At 47.3% G+C, this 17,163-nt stretch overlaps 1 long non-coding RNA gene across 1 annotated transcript; it reads right to left on the bottom strand.

Moving 5' to 3' along the window:
- Nucleotides 1-3,352: 3,352 nt before the first annotated feature.
- LOC115616071 lies at nucleotides 3,353-15,772 on the bottom strand. Its single transcript, XR_003994205.1, has 4 exons — nucleotides 15,649-15,772; nucleotides 11,853-11,929; nucleotides 11,058-11,293; nucleotides 3,353-6,615 (listed from the first exon to the last, which is right to left on the bottom strand). It is a non-coding gene; the product is annotated as an uncharacterized LOC115616071 (long non-coding RNA).
- Nucleotides 15,773-17,163: the final 1,391 nt, after the last annotated feature.

The following is a 17,163-nucleotide window of genomic DNA, read 5'->3' as shown; positions in this document are numbered from 1 at the left end:
TTATGCTTGATCAAATGATCTTTTCAAACCAAGGCATTGTGCACAGATTGTGCTCTGGGCTTGTTTTGCTTAATAAAAGTTGAATTTAAAGACTGGAAACAGCAAAGAACAGAGGGAGATGAGAAATTCCCATTTAACACCTTCCTTGGCACCTCCAACTCCAGAAGTGAGAGCCAGGCGGCAAAACTACCTCTATTTTAACAATGTGCAGCAGGTAAAATCAAAGGAGAGTGCTGACCCTAAGTAAGCCCTAAGGAAAGGTGTAAGATATGCCCATATAAACACTAACTTCAAGAGCTGGCCAAGCATATTTGTGTTCCTGGTGTCCCTGTCTCGACTCAGGGGTTGTGCTGTTTGAAAGACCCTGTCACTATTTCAGGATGTCATTCCATTTAAAAATTATTTGTCTTCGATGTATTATTATTTTTCCAGAGCTGTGCCATCCAGCAAATCCCTGTAGGAGGGCATCCAGGTTTCCTAGCAAAAGCTAGTTCCTTCATTATGCCTTACCAGGAATATTGGCATGCAGTCCCTTCCCTCTTCAAGGAATAAACAACCCCATGGGCAATGTTCGATATGATTCATTCTCTGTGTGACTGTGACAGCATCAAAACCTGCCTAATGCAGCTGGATCCGAGGCTGGTGGGAGGACTGAAGTAACGAGGCAAGCTCGGCATTAGGGAAGCGGAGCCTGAATCACTGCAGGGATGCAGCACATGCTGCGCTCCCCTGAGCGGGTCCAGGGAATGGGGAGGCTCAGGGTTGCTGTTGCATGGGATTGATCTGTGACAAGGGGCTGTGTCGTGTCAGAGCATCACGGCTGGAAGCCTGTCTCAAAGGAGCTGGAGGAATCCTCCCCACCAGTTTTCCACTGGAAATGTGAATTCCAGTTCTCCCTCCACCCCTCGCCTGGTCTAAGCTCAGCTCCTACGTGTGATACCAAAAGGATCTGCCACGCTTGACACTGCAGTGCCAGCAGGAGAATCCATGCACCGGAGCAAGAGGGGCTCCAGTTTTACCAGGGCTGAACAGCACCAGCATTCTCTTCACACTGGTACAGACTGGAAAGCTGTTCTGGAGTTACCCTGCAGAGTGACACATCTACTAACACCTTGTGAAGTGAGCGCGCCACGTCGTGTCCTCATTCACTGGACAAATCCCATCTGACCCAGTGAATTCACATGTGCTGCAGGGGCTTTAACTCGCCCGGGGGTTAGGACTGCTTTCTCTTCTAAGGCAAACCAACAAAGAGATTGCTGCATCTACCCCCAGGTCAACAAGACTCCTACCCAAGACAAAAATCAGTTTGAGAAAAGCAGATGAGCTGGATTCTGTGAGCTTTGGGTCCAGGAGATATGGCAAGTGCCAAACAACAGAGTTAGTGAGAGGTTCTCACCCTGCAACTGCATGCCCTGGAAGATGAGAGGAGCCCAAAAGCCAAGTCTTCTCAGAGTAAACTCTGTAAGTGTGAAAATCCCCTGAGGAGAGGCAGCATCTCTCCAAATTCTTAGCATTTTGTCTAAATGTCCTTCCTCCAGCACAGATAATAGATATTTGACAACTGTTGGGATGGCTCTTTTGGCAAAATATTCATATTGCTTTGCTCATTTAAACTTGCAAAATCCTTAATTTAATGAGTGACAATTAACAAGTTTGTGGCTGAGACAACAGTGATTTTAACCATAAAACTAGAGAGGAAGAGCAATAGAATGAATTGTGGAGAACAGTTAATACAGACGTGTGAGGTTTGCTCACTAGGATTGCCTTTAGTTGTATGTGGTCTTGTGATTATTTGAAAATTGTCCAGAAGTATGTTCTTACAAGGCCCAAATGAATGCAAAAAGTGCTGTTGTGATCTTTTATTGAATCAAGGAAATTTAGTTTAGGCAGTCACTAAATTCCTATTTACACAACAGTCCTTAATGGCTCCAAAGGAAGCGCTCCAATGTATTCGGCAAATAATCCCTATTTATGAAAGCTCTGTAATATGCATTTACATAATCCCCACTTTAAAAAGCTGTATCAGCTCTAAAGTTCTTCAGCTCAGAGATATGCCCCAGGGGATTAAAAGTACCAAACAAAACAAAGGGAAATAAAACGTACACATGCACATATCCACAGACACGCACCACGATCTGTAAGATTAACACAGGCAGAAGGAGGCAGCAATGACGCAGCAGCCTTCCTCACCCCCCTCCACATCCAGCAGTGTTTGTGCCATGAACACAGGCACAAGGACAAGTCTATGGGTGGCTCAGCATGATTTTGAGCGTGTGCATGGTACCACAGTGTCCCTGTGCTTCAAGTCCCTCTGAGCTTTCCTCACCTTTTTCCACAAATACCATATTGGTTCATCCTATTTGCTCACTACCATAATGAACCACATATTTTGGGATGTCTGTAGCAGCTTTAGAAAGCAGCTGACTTGGCACGAAGCTGGTGGGTCACACGTTTTATTCCTACTCAAGATGACTGGATACTTATTAATATTTCCATGTGATGGATGTGGCATTTTGCTGTCTGAGGTGCTGTCCTTGAGATAAGAAGTATGACAGGGAATAGATCTGCACCAAGCATGTTAATGTTGCTGAAGGGTTTGAATTAAAAAATGCTGTTCTTTAGCATGGAAAACAAGCTGTCCCTGGAAAGCTAATTGTCCAGGAGAAATGTGGGGTTTGGATACTGATTTGTTACCTTCTTTAATATTATCCTGGTTTTGTTTAGGAAAGAAATGCTATGACTTGTCTGGTGAAGCACCAGTTTCACAATTCTGATGGCTGGGTAAAGCATCTACTGGATTCAGTCAAACTAAGAAAGTGAAAATACCATTTCCAGCTGCAGAGAAATACCTTCACTGCCTGTACGTTCTTCACCATGAGTGTGTGTCTTTCCTTTCAAACTCTTTCCTTTCAAACTCTTTCATTAGCATTTATAATATGAGAACATGGAAGCACAAAAATGTTGGCATTTGCCTTCAGCAAATGCCAGCATTCAAGTGATGTGAAGCCTTGTCTGCAAAAAGCTCACCCTCTCTGAAGCTGGGTTATCAGCCAGCTCCAAAGGTGCTGCAGGCACCAAGGGGAGCAATAGCCAGTGCAGAGCTGTACACTCAAGCCGTCTTCCCACCTGGACCAGTCCTTCTCCAGAAGCCAAACAGGACTTTTCCTGGTTTGCCAGGGTAGGGCACGGTCCAGTGTCCCCTCAGCTTCTTTCTGCTCAGCCCTAGGGAGCACTGTCCTGCATAACAGCCTGTAAAACTCTTCACCTTAAAGCCAGGCTTGTCCTCTGAGTGAGGTTAGCGGTAACAGAAGGGCTCAGCACCGGGCTGCACCAGATCCCTGAGGCACTAAGCATTTCTTCCCAAAATAACACAAAAGCTTGGTAATTTCACTTTGTGCATTCCGAGCTCTGTTCCACCTTAATAATGAAGCTTTTGAGTTAAAGTTTCCATTTAATGAGGCTCTTTGCAGTTTACATAAAAACCCACATGAATAAATACTCAGTTTAGAAAAGATAAGACCTGGGGATGAGTTTGGCGGGGGTTCAGCGAGAAAGATTATGCATACAGCAGATAAAGGTGTCTACGGTTGTGCCGTCGCTTGATCTTGTCAATCTAATATCAACTCGAACATGGAGGAGAAGCAGCCGTTATCCCTCTGGAGTGCAGTAACGGGATCTCAGGAATCACCACACCTGGAGCTGGTCAAACTTAGGAGCAATCATGTGCTCGTCCCTCAAAATCAGTAGTGATTGCAGTCAGTGTAGCAGTCTGCACAGTCTGACTGCTGGCAAAAGGGAATTGCATGGACAATGGTTCATTTTTTCATTTCCCAAACAGATTTGGAGCTGGACGTGTGTGTCCCTTTGTTCTCCCCACTCCACACTCATCAATGATGCACAGTTCCAGGGCTGGTCTTTCAGTATCAACAGGCCACACTTCCCAGGTTGGCTCCCAAAAATGGGATGTTCTGAGCAATACAGATGCAGAAGAACGGGGAAGCAGAACTGTTCTTTGTGGCAAGGCTGAGGTGCAAGGGCTGGGAGATGAAGGGACAAATCCCTGTAATTTTGTTGTTACTACAAATTATGCCTTGTTTAAACTCTCCACCTCAGGCTTTGATCTGTTATACTGGTGCTAATCCATGTATTTATGCTTTGCTAGTCTGGATTCAAAGTGGTATCATCCAGCCCATCGTCAAGACCAAGAGCCCTCCCTATCTTCTGCCTGCACTGTCATGCTATCATAATCTTTGCACTTACTGTGACTGATCACTGGCCCTGTTGTGATAACTGAGGCAGAGGACAGGAGTTCAGAAGGAAGGAAAACATCCATTTTTAATGAAATCCACCTCTGAGGAATAGCAAGTAGGCACCAGCCTCCAGACTACCCATCTCTGCTCCTCCCTGCCTGTGCTCTTCTCACACCAGGAATGGAGGCCTGGCAGGATAGGCTGAAACTCAGCAGCAGGAAGAGGTGTTGTTGCTGGTGGCTCTTCACTGGTCTTATTCTCTCCAGAGAGAGGGAAGTGGTGAGCAATTGGAGTAGAGGAGCACGCCCAGGACAGCATGTCACTAAGTGTGGGCAGTTTTATAAGGATGATGCCACCAACAAATTTCCTTTCTCCACTCCTCTTTTTGAGCCAAGCTCGATGACAATACCAAACTTGGTCAGTTCCAAGACTCATCTTTGACCAACTCACCCAGTAACTTCTCCTTGTGTGCTGCTTCCCAGCAGTCTATTAGTTTCTGTCCTCCCTTTGGCCATTTCCTTACTCATTTAAATTATTCTATTAACCTCTACTTCCTTCAGTCCTGTAAAGAGCCCTCATAAGATTACTGGGGGGGTGTGTGTCCAAACCATAGACACAACATAACACAGCTAAATGTGTAAAGTCTTCTATCGCAGACAGTGACTTCTTGTGCACACAAATAGTACTGAACTGAGTGGGAAGAGCAGGGGCTGTAAGGGACAAACCTTTCCTTCCATGATGCCGGACCCGTTTGCACTATTCCTGTTGGGATAGGAGGAGCTGAGGATGAGGAGCCTGCTCAGTGCTTTGGCAGGAGTTTCAATCTGTGAATCATAGCTCTACTGGAGCTGTACCAGCCCCTTGGCCAGACAAGCTTTGTCTTCATTAACTCTTTCCTGCAGGAGAAGCAGAAGCCAATTAATTACAACTTAGATGTTATTCCATTAAACTCCTCTAAGCTCCAGGGGAAGAGCCTTAAGACTCTACTCTGATCCTGTTGCCACTGACGCCAGTAAAAAGCTCTCCACAGACTTGGATGGAGGAGGTATTAATTCCACGTCTGCTTTCAGCCTGGAGCATGGCCACACTCAGTGCCACTGCCAGGAGGGCTGTGCCTCTGAACACAGTCCCTCTTCCCCATCAGCACCTGCCTTAAGGAGATGCATTGTCTGCAGAGAATGATTTCTGCTGGTCCCAGGACAACAGACCGAGTGGCCATCCTCCCAGTGGCCATACGTTGTAGTTACCATCAAAACCTTGCTCCCGTATCTTACCTTAAACATTCATTCTGCTGCTCCCTCTAAACAAACAATCCTGAGCCTTTCACTTTCCAAGCTGAACAGACTTTAATTAATTGGATTTTCCAAGAGTGATCATCACCATCTGAAATGACAGACTTCAGATCATTCCCAACACTTACGGTTTTGCTTCTAGATGAGAAATCTTCATAAGCAGGGATTAAGTCACAGATCCACAAGGCTGGTTTTAAGTGGGCAAATCTTAGAACCGTTCCACAATCTCCTTTTCATAAACTATTTGTGTTCAAAGAAGTCAGAGGACTGAATGCAGGTTGTCTGTGTCATACTGGACTGCACAGTTGACAGGGCAGGAGTTGATCCTGCTTTGTTACAACAAGACAAATGCCATCATCTGGTGCAACGCTACAGACATGTCTTTGCATGGGGTCTGATGCCATAATGCCACGTACTCTACAGTGCATAAGCAGCTGGTTTTTTATTCACACGGTGTGGAATAGGTACAAGGTGATAAAAGAAGTGTATTATTTACACAGCATATGAAAATGCAACTGGTCTTCTGGATATAGGACAGCACAGTTCAAAGTAAAATTTCTCTTTGTTCCTCATGTGTTGCAAGTAGCTGGTTGGCGAGGGCCCAGCGCTTCTCAGACTGGTTACAGGACTGTCTCATCTGAGCTCTGATCTGTGCCACAGCTTGTATTTCTGGTATTTTGTTTAGCTGCAGTGTGGGCCAACAAACTCCCACTGCAGTCAACAGGCCCTCAAGATTCAGTCTTTTTCTCAAGTCATGGTGCAATCATGTGTCACCTCTTCACTCTTGCTACTGTTCTGAACAGTTTTCTTCCCAGTCCAATTTATTTGGGTCAATATTTCCTAGGAACTCATCAACAAAACTCTTAGCAGCAGTGCAGGAGAGTTGCTTTACTCTTGCTGTAGTCCGCAGAGGTGGTAATGCTCTCTGGTGGTGGTCATGTCATGGAAGTACTCAGATGCAGGTTCATCTGCTGATGTGCACCTCTGTCCTTCCTAGGGAAAGGGCAGTGGATTGAGGGGGGCAAGAGCCTGCAAGCCTCTGGCAGACAGTGTTTCAGTCAGTCACGGTGGATCTAAAAAGACAGAAGAGTTCTCAATAAGAGGTTGGTTAAAGAAGTCACAGTACAGGACGAAGTGCGAAAATGAAGAAAAATAGCTTAAACAGGCATCACATTTCATCTTTATTTCTTTTCTGTCAATCCCTTTTCTATTGTCTAGTAAATTCCCTTTCAGGGCAATTCGGGATTGTTTAAACCCCCTGGATGAACACAACCTCAAAGTGGGATACTTTAATATCCAGGGTCAGCTTTGCAACGGCTGCTGTGCCTCACCTCAGCTTCAGTTGTTTCTGGACAGCTACAAGCTCACAGAGAAAAAATTTAACACGCACCAGCCCCGATCTGGGCTCCATTTGTAGTTCTGCCATTTCTGGGTCCTAGCAGAAGAACAGGGTATTTCTGCCCATGAGTTTTTGTGTGCGGATTTCTACATGAAGAAAGAGAAACTACACTGTGCAAACATGTCCCTGCAGAGCAGATTCTTAAAGAAGGGAATTGATACCTGCATGAACTCAAGTGGCCTGTGCGCTTCATTTCCTCCTCTCTTTCATTCATCCTCACAGCATATCACAGCCCATTTGTCTACAACTACATGCTCAGAAATGCCATATTTCTTCAGTTCAGCTGTTACAAACATGCTCTATGCTTCAGAATGAAGAATGAGCATGAAGGTTGCCTGGTCTTTCTACACGTGACTGTCGCTTCATACACAGAGGAGAGGAAACACATAAACTTCTGTAAACTGGGCAACATTTAAAGTTAAGATTCATTGAAACTAATCAAGAAAAATACATGTAAATAACAAAGCTTCCAAGGCAGCAACTAGTTGGCCACAGAGCTGTACATTTTAACTCCTTACCCATCAGTGATCGCTCGGGAAGACTCAGCACTATCTGCAATGCATGTGCACACACATGCAAGAAGCCAATTAAAGCAGCCAGGGCCGGCGTTCCCTCCTGACTTCCTCGTGGATGCATGCAGCTTGAACAGCTTAATGAGATGGGACAGCCAGAAGTGCATCACTAGGCAACACGGCACTGCTGGCCAACGCAACGGAGGGGGGGCAAGAGGAGCAGCACGCCTTGGCCAGCATCAGGAACCGAGCTGCAGAGGTGGAGATGCAGACAAAGATGTCAGGAGGAAATCAAGAGAGAAGACCCTCATCTATGGAACATGCCAAACAGAGAGATGGGCAGGAAGCTGGAGTGAGCACTGCCAGCACAGAGAGGGATAATCCTGCCTGGAGCCTTGTGCTCCTCCTGGAAGACTGCATGGGAGCAGTTACCTCCAAGCAAGTGCAAAGGTCCTCGCATGCAGCTACGTTATTGCCAACTGTTAGGAGTACCTGGGTTTCCATTCTAGTGAAATGAAAGGAATTCAGCTCCTCTGTTCTCTCAGGGCTGAAGCATGCACGTGTCCCATCCTGTGAGTCTTCAGTAAGCCCATGTACTGGCTCCTGGTAACAGCAGCACAGCCTTCCCAGTGTGAGTGATCCTCCACTTGCATTTCAGATACCTCTATATCACAAGAATCATAGCTTCAGGGGCTCTACTCGTCCCTGAGAGCACAGTGAGCACCCCTTCTGCAAGCCTGCAGTGTGAGTGCTTTCCAGATGTTAACAGCTGCACACCCACCGTCAGCCACATGCACACAGAACGACTGGCAGGTTTCAGGCATCTGTTACAGATTTTACCCAGGTGAAGCAAGGCTGACAAAACACTAACACTTCAAGCTATCAACTGCCTCAGACAAAACACAGCTGCTTGTTCCTGTGTCAGCAGTGTGGGTGGGTGAAGCACTGATGGCATTCACAGGAGAGTTTTCTTTCCATACCAGGCCGTGACACGAACTTTGCTAGAATGTGTTCTTGTCACTAGGGATTTTTTTCCCACATTCCTATCCTGAGATCTTAGGTCATCTACAGAAATAAAGCAGAAGAGCATCAGAAACTGCACCAGTTTGGAAGCCTGTATCCCCCCTCTGCTTGCACTGCTTCAGAGCCACAACGTCTCTCCCTCACATTAGGTAGTATTTTCATTAAATACCCGACCTCTGGTTCTGATTAAATAACTTGTATAATTAGATTGAGACATCTGCTTATCCCTTGGGGGAGAAATCCTTTTCAGCACTGGACTAAGTCTGATTTGGTTAATTACCTTAGCAGTACTGTATTAATACATAGTTTCTTGATGGCAAGAAGCTGTGGTATTAAGGTTTATCCCTCCTGGCTTTCACATACTATAGTAAAACAGTTTAGGGATTAGGAATCAGGCATTGAGCCCAGTATTCCCCTGCTCTCACCACTCATCTCAACACTCTCCCCTGGTTTTGCTGATGAAAATATTCCCTGTTTTGCTTGCCTGTTGAATAGAGTTTCCAGGTTCTTTGTTTCACATGTAAGGATAATATATTCCCAGTGACTGATACCAAGCAATGCATTCTGGGATGCTTTGGAGTAATTAAAGTTCTCAGGCTGCTTTGGAGATGCGGATTTGTATCAACAAACAGATGCATTACTATGGGCACTGCTTGTTTTTCAGTTCATCCTCCAGAAGCAGGAGCAGTCCATGAACAGGCTGGCAAAGTTGAATGGACATAGGAGGAGAGAAATATGACTTGAGCTTCAGATTTCCAGACACTCTCTTTTCGTGGCGCCTGAACATCTGCAGGCAACTGGACTGCAAAGTTCTGCAACTGCAATAAAGACAGATTCTGTCCTTGGGACAAGCTTGACCAAAAGTGAATAAACTTACGCTGAAAGAGAAGCGACTGAGATTTGCATCCAAGCTGGGAAAAACACATCCTCAGAAGTGGGTGGCACTAAGACCAGTGGGCACCGAGCCCTGAGGTGGGTGCTCTGGAGCTGCACCAGCAGGCAGGAGCTGTCCCTGGGGCGTGCAGCCCAGTGCCTGCTGGCAGTGGCCCAGGGGCAGGCGGCTCTACCAAGGCCCAGGCTGAGCACCCCAAGGTGCCACTGGCTCTGAGCTGATTATTTAAACAGGCTGGTCCAGGGGCCCAAAGGCACTTGTGGCAATGGTGAGAACTGAATGAGGAGCAAAAGGAAGATTATGCAATAGAGCGTTTTTCTATCAACAGATGGAAACACCTAATAAGATGTAAATCATCTGTTTGATAACCAAGCTGTTACAGAACTAGAGATTCAGGCTTCCCAGGGAAACTTCGGTTCTCAGAACCATCTATTTACTATTTATATGACTTGCCAGCCTATCTAAAGGCTTGTCCTGTTCAGAATGCTATACAGGCAGCCAGAAGGCGCTTTCACAAAGAATTGTTTGGACGCTTCTCAAAGCAAAAATATATTCAGTGCAGAACTTAATTGTGACACTAAATCTGTGAGGTTTAGAAAAAGGTGATAGGGGTGGAAATCGTGGGGGAGGAGAAGCACAGGAATGTAACATCGAATGCCTATAGGAGTTCAGAGCAATGATACCCTGTCCAGCAACAGAGGTGTAGGGAGGACTGTCAGAACAGCACAGGGCTTGCAGCAATGCCTCTCCAGAATAGTCCCAGAGCAGAGAGTGTGCAGAGATTTCCCATGACAGAAGTGAGGTTTGTTATTCAGTAGCTGGTAGGTTTCTTTTTTCCCTTCCATGACTTTGTCCAGTTTATTATTTATTTTTGTTCAATTTCTGTAAACCTTCAGCATCCCACATTCTGCAGCAAAGATTTCTGCAGATTAATGACACACTGTGCAAAGAGCCACCTTCTTCTGTCTGAAGAACCAGAGCCAGTAAGCAAATCACCTCTGGGTGATTTCTTCATGCTACTCACGATTGCAGAGGCTGCTATCATTTTATCCTGCAGTCACCTCTTTCCATGCTGAGGAATCACAGCCTATGGAGCTGTGCCTCCTATGGATGCTGTTCTATACCCTTCATCAGTCTTTTTGCACATTTTTGAATATTTTCCAGGTGTATAAATGCTTCAACAACCAGGACAGAAAGAGAATTAAATAATTTCACCTCATTTCTGTGCCCTGTGTTCCCAAGGATACTCGGCCACCCAAAGGAGTGATCAGGAGGGAGCTGCCCCCCAAGAGCCAAGACTGCTGTGAGCAAATACATTCAGTTTAGAAAGATTTAAAGGCAGTACAATTTAGGAGCAGTTTGGGTTTTGTTAAGACCTAAAGGAGCCCTTTGCTGGGCAAATAGTATAAATAAGCTTTTAAAGAAGGGAAGGAGGCAACCACTGCAAAGAAGGCAGAAGAAGCAGAAGTGTTTCTTACAGCACCCCTTAGCATAGAGTGGAGTCCAAGGGCTGGCTTCCTGGCAGACCAGTTCCAGTTTCAGCCAAGACACATTTCCCCTCCACTCCTTTTTTTAGGTCAGAAGGTGAGTAAAGGTTGGATTTTGTCCTGGGTACTTTTCGTTCCTTGTAACTTCCACGCAGAAGCATGATATGTAACCAGATATATTTCAAACAAGACAATAGATTACCTTGCACCGACGTGGAGGCCCAAGGTGTCTATTATTTATAGACCTCATTTTCTTGCAGCAGATTTGCATAGCTGAACTCCTGGTGGCTGAGGGGCCTAAAGCTGTGAGGCTCTTGAGTCAATGCAGATACCAGAGAGTGGGATAATCCAGCAGCCAGGTATCACTTTGTGTTATGTCGCATCACGACCTCTGCGTCGCTGGACTGAACCAACCCGGCCACAGACTGTGAAGTGAGCCTGGAAAAAAGTGGGACAGAGGAGAATTCTGCCAGAAAACTGAGACTTCTTGGTTCTGGAGGGGATAATTTGTTATTCCTCACATCACTTTGGCACTATGACTGCTTAGTAGGTATAATAGAAACACGCAGATCTGCCCGTGCTGTGCAGCCACAGCATGCTAAGGGGGATTCAGACAGGATCAGGGACCTGACAGAGCTCTCATGCACACAGTCACTAGGAGCAGCTTTCAGCCTGAGAGAAAGCAAACTGCTTGAGCAAAAGCTAAACACTCCTACACCTGGTTTGGAACAGGGATGTTGCCTGGTGTCAGATAGGTGGATTGCTCCTGTTGTCATCACTGTTAAATGAATTATGAATGAAAATGCCAGGAGACAGTGTGTGTTTAAGGAAGACTTGTCATCTCCCTCACTGGTGACATCCCAAAGGTGGTCCTCGGAACACGAGGCTTACTAGTGCGTACAGCAGCAGGGTGTATGCTCCCAGGCTCCAGTTCAGCCCTGAGCACCCACACCCAGGAGCCACTACTGTAAGAGAAAGGGGAAAGTGCAACATATACCTGTTCCTTGGAAGAAGGTGTCACAGAAGCCACACAAAGCTGGTGAGAAGGGGTCAGCGGCTGACTTCAGAGAGCTTCTGCAATGAGAAATGCTGAATTAAGACACCAGTGGGAGGGAAGTGTTTGGCTTGCATGAGCAGTGCTGAGCTCTGCTCCTTGGCATCCCTCCCGTGGCAGTGGTGGGAGCCCTGCTCCTCCTCAGGCTGCTGTGCTGCAGGCAGCACACTAGCAAGCCCAGCCACAAAGGAGGGCCTAAGCAAAGTTAGATCCAATTGCACAAAGCTGGATCATGTATCATAAAACCAGCTTTGCTTCGTTAATCCTTTGATTGATTTTAAGGCCTTGCAGCCACTGAAAGACTATTAAGAGCTTTGTGTTGGCAGTGCTTCCCAGCACAGGCACCATCTCCTCTGCTGCTAACCTGATGTCGACCCAGCCGTAGCCTGAGCCCCTGCCTGGTGCCGGGCAGCTCTTAAATCCTCCATTTAAACTGCATCAACTTTCTCTTTGTCAAAACTCCATCTGGAGGATTCACACTCACGTAAAAGGAAAGACCTGACAGGGTGCTAACCCCAGCTCTCCAGGCACCCCACAGGGACACCCCGTCTGCTGTGGGGTGCTCCCCCCCTTGGAACACTCGCCTGTATCAGCTGCATCCCCTGCTGCCTGCCCCACCGGCACGTTCCTTAGCACTCCGGTTTGGTTTGTCCTCTCCCAGGCAGGGTGGCATAGCAGTGGGGCTGCTGTGGTGGCCACTCCGAGCCCACTGAGGACATGGGGACCCATGAGGAGTGTTTGCCAGCAGCCACTGACCCGCAGGAGGGGGGGGCACCTCTCCCTATGGCACCTCTCCCTATGGCTGTCCCTAAGGAGGGGAGCCAAGGCAGTTCTTGGTATCAGCACACCCAGCACTGCAGGGATCCAGCTTTGTGCTTTGCCCTACACGTTCCTGTAAAGCTGATGAGGGAGAGCAACAACAATCACAAAACCAGCCCTGGTGAGGGACTGCCCTGAACACCCTGCCCTGAGATCAGCCTCCCTTGTTGAGACTCGTGCACCTTCAGCAATGGCACAAACACATTGAGGGGCCAGAGGGTCTCTCATCAAACCCCTCAGCAACTGCAGCCCAATATACTTTGTTTTTTCCACTATAATTGATCCTCCAATCTCGCCTTAAGCAGTTCCCCTGCCTGACAGAGCACTGATAGTGCCTTACTCCTGGTGCTCAGCCTGGCAGATTCCTGCAACAGATCCCCAGTTGTTCCCTGTCTTCCTTCTTCAACATCCCCAGCTCTGCTTGGATGGGACGCAATATGCTGAGTGTGCAGACCTGAAACGCTTGCTCTTGCCTTTGACTGCTCATGTGCCTGCCTGTTTTCCCCAGCACCTGCCTCCTCATGTCCAGATTCAAACTCCAGATAATGTAACCCTGCTAGCCTCCTGGGCAGGGTTGTGTATGCTGGGAGAAATGCTGGCCTTGAAAATTGGGTGTGAGTCTGTGGGATTCTTCAGATACTTTCTGCTGCTGGGATTCTCTGGAAGAGGCTGAATTCTGACCCTCAGTTCCAGCTATCTCGAACTGCGCCCAGGTAGCTGCCTGGCATGCCACTGTCCTAGACCGTGGCAAACCAAGACACCAGCAATGGTTTTCTCCTGTTTGTTCGGCACCTTCTTTGTCGCAGCAGGTAGAAGCTTTCCAAGGAGATGTTTTTAAGCTGTATCTCAAATCACTGCTCCACTCTGCAGTCTCTATCCAGGGCACAGGCACCCTCCTGAGCCGAATGCCCCAGGCACCCCCAGGCAAGAAGAGCCACTCAGCAGAGACCATCGTCAGCACAGGCTGGTGCAGGCCACAAACGCAACAGAGTAGGATCTGGACACGCTCAGCTGCAGTGGACTAATCCTGAGGCACACAGAAAAGCAGATACCAGCCTCCTCCCTGGTGCTGGCAGACTGCTGCTCTGTGGCTCCAGCCGCAGGCTGGCATCTGAGACCAGGCTGTAAGTGGTGCTGTTGTTCAGGGAGATGTAGCCTCTTGGATTTCCTCCCTTGGTTACACTACAGCTGTAGAAGACTTGGATTGCACCCAGTCTATGCTGTGCACAACATAAAATGCACTCCCAAGCCTTACTGCACACTCTGCTTTGCTGGAGACAAATGCTAGGTGCTGCAGAGAGCAGAACAGGGTGCACGGCAGGCTGTGTATGTGACACAAAGCTTTTGGTCATTCAGATGCTGCTGCCAGATCCATTCAACTCCACAGCATGCTGCAGGCCAGCAGCTTCTGTACAGCTTGTGTGTGAGATGAGTTTGGTGATGCTCAGTCAATGTCTCAAGGCACGCATGTGCACAGTGTAAGAGACCTACCACAGACTGCTAGCTGAGCCAACTGAAAAAGAGGTTTATTACAGCAGCTTGAAAGAGGATGAAAAACTCAGGGGAGGGCTCTTAATGTGCCAGAGGCCTTCAAATGGAAAGATCCCAAACCAACAGACCTGGTTCTAAAGCACCAAACTCTTTGCGTGGCTCTGACACTGCTGCCTGTCCCTGCTACAGGGCTGAAAAGCATCACAGATGTGGTGCTTGTTGTCAGTGTGACTTAAAGAGTCATCCACATACCAAAAAGGGGAGCATACGATGGGGATGAAGCTCTGGCAGGATTCCCAGCAGTGAGCACATGAAGCAACTTTGCTGCTTGTCAGGATGACCAGGCAAGGGAGAAGGAAGAAACTGTGAACCATTTGACCTGCTATCAGCTCCACACAACACAGTGAAGACTTGGGAATAAGGTCTAAGAACTGCTGTGTAACAGGGGCTTATTAAAAATCAGTTGTGCCAAGCAAGTGCAAAAGACTTCTTCACTTGAGACACTGATTTTGCAGATGATAGAATTAATTTCTATCATAATAAACCAGTTGATGTAATGCTGCATAATGAACTGAAAGCAGGTAACACTAAACACAGAAGTCTCATAGGGCAAAGCAGGGGTGGAGGCTGGCGAGCAGGCAGGGATCAGGGGTCACAGCAAGCATTCCCTGATGGGCCATGGGTGTCAGGGGCTGCTTGCCCCTTGGAGCTGGCTTTGCCAAGCCAGCAGTGGGGTGCAGGCTGACCCCACAGAGGATCTAGTTCCCAGACCTGTTCCTCCTGGGGTAACAGACATGGACAGCAGGATTTTGGGAGCCTCTAACTTCAAAAGATCAGCAGCCATGCCAGGACGAGGATCTGCTGGGACCATATAAGCTGCCTTGTTCCTGCTTTTTTAAATAGTAAGAGAATTTTGAAGCTGCAAGACAGGAATGCGGGCAGAGACCTGACGGTTCCATGTTGCTCAGCTGAGCAAAGCTCAGTTAATAACCTGCAACCCCCAGAGGGAGGGAGGGAAGGAGGCCGGTTCTGTTTTCGCTTAACCAGGGTCTCCTGCCATTACAACATTATAACATCAAAGAACCTTGTGCTGAGAACTAGATACAACAGCAAGAGTAGCCCCAAAAGGACCAAACCTGAGGATCTCAGAAGGGTTTGCTGCAGGAGGGTAGGGTTTCAGCCATAGTCTGGAGAAACAAAGACTCAGGGGACAGGCTCAGTCTGTAATTATCTTGCAGTTAATGTGGATGAGCAGCAGGATGAGGAGAGGGAGGGGCAGGAGACACCAGCAGGAGAAGCACTGACCTGGAGCTAAGGAAGGAAAAGTTTAGGCTAGATGCAAAAAAAAAAGAAACCCTATAAAAAACGACTGGCACAAACCAGGCTCCTCCTGGGAGAGGCTGAAAACCTACTCACAGGAAACACTTACAAGGAAATCAGGTGCAGCGTTAGCAGGAAAGTTGTGACGAATGACTGCAGCAAAAGGGCCTGGCTCAGACCCTTTGGCAGGACCAAGTGGTCTTTCCCAGATGCTGGTTAGTCATCTGCTCCTGGTTTCCAAACAGCTCCAGGTACCTCATACCTCTACCTGGAAAATAAGTGGGCACTGGTAATGGAACACAGGCATCATTCTCAGCAAGAACAGTTTGGACATTTAACATATTAATATTTCAAAAAAGAACAGAGATGTGTTATTTAGAAACACTCTGAAGGGAAAATTAAGGCTATTCCCAACTATCTCCTTTTCCAGGAGAAATGTCTTTGCAGCCAGCTCCAAGTGCTGTTGTATTTTAGTCTAAGTTAAGTGACTCCCATTCTTACTGAGCAACACTAAGTCCCACATTGTCTCAGTCATATTAAGGCACCCACCCCCATGAACACATCCAGTTAGACTTCCAACCTGGTAGCCTATGATTCCATGCTTCACTCAATTGATCATGGTCACTCAGATGTCCACTCAGCTGATCCCAAACAGCAAGGCTTCAGCTGCATTCTTCTTCACTGTTCTCAGAATTTTCCTATTTATATTCCCAATAACCTCAAACTGCAAACAGAACGTGGTTCCTCAATAGGAAGGATTTGTCCAAAAGAGGTTTTTCAGAGCAGTGCTTCTCAGTCTCCAGCATTTTCCTTTTCATCTGTTTCTTTCATTTACAAGGTGCTGTATCTCCCCAGGGTACAAGACTGTGCTCAGGTGGAAGCCACACAAGAGTCAGTGCTAAGAAGACACATGGACTAGCACACCCATGACCGACAGAGAGAATGGGCCCATTCACTGGGGTTCCTCTGAAGCTCATGCCTGGCCCTGTGGCTCTGCCCGAGCCTGTTGCAGGGTGATTCCCCCCTTGCTATGGATCCCCTACCCAACCCCAGAGCCTTTGGGCTGCGCAGCCTCTGCACGTGCTCCCAGCACTGGAGTGGGGCTGCTCTGCGGCTTCCAGCACCCACGCTGTGCGCAGCACCCCCAGGGACTATCCTGAGCATCTTGGGTGGTTTCAGGTGCTGCCATGGCCCACGCCTAAGTACTGGCTAGAGCTGGGTGGGAACACTGGAAACGGGCATTTTCAGACAAATCTTTCTGAGGGAAAACTAGAAGAAGGTAGATTTAGATGAGATCTTAGGAAGAAGTTCTTACCTGTGACAGTGGAAGGTGTCCCTGCCCATGGCAGGGGGTTGGAACTGGATGAACTTTAAGGTTCCTTCCAACCCAAACCAGTCTGGGATTCTATGAAAAGAATGGCTTCAATGTTTTGGGTTTTTTTTATCAGGTTGTCATTCTAAGGGCTCAGAATACTTCCCAAAATATTCTCACACAACCAAAGGATAAGTTCCTTGGCATATGAACTGGTTGTATAGTAATTTTAGTATCTCACATTTAGATATTCCAACAACAGAAATGAAATCATGTAGAAAAACAACTCATGTGACCTAAACCCCAAATAAC

The sequence above is a fragment of the Strigops habroptila genome, chromosome 12 (genome assembly GCF_004027225.2).
Source record: "Strigops habroptila isolate Jane chromosome 12, bStrHab1.2.pri, whole genome shotgun sequence".
Classification (NCBI taxonomy): Eukaryota; Metazoa; Chordata; class Aves; order Psittaciformes; family Psittacidae; genus Strigops; species Strigops habroptila.
The sequence above is the reverse complement of the archived record's forward strand: the minus strand, read 5'-3'. Positions and strand labels throughout refer to the sequence as shown.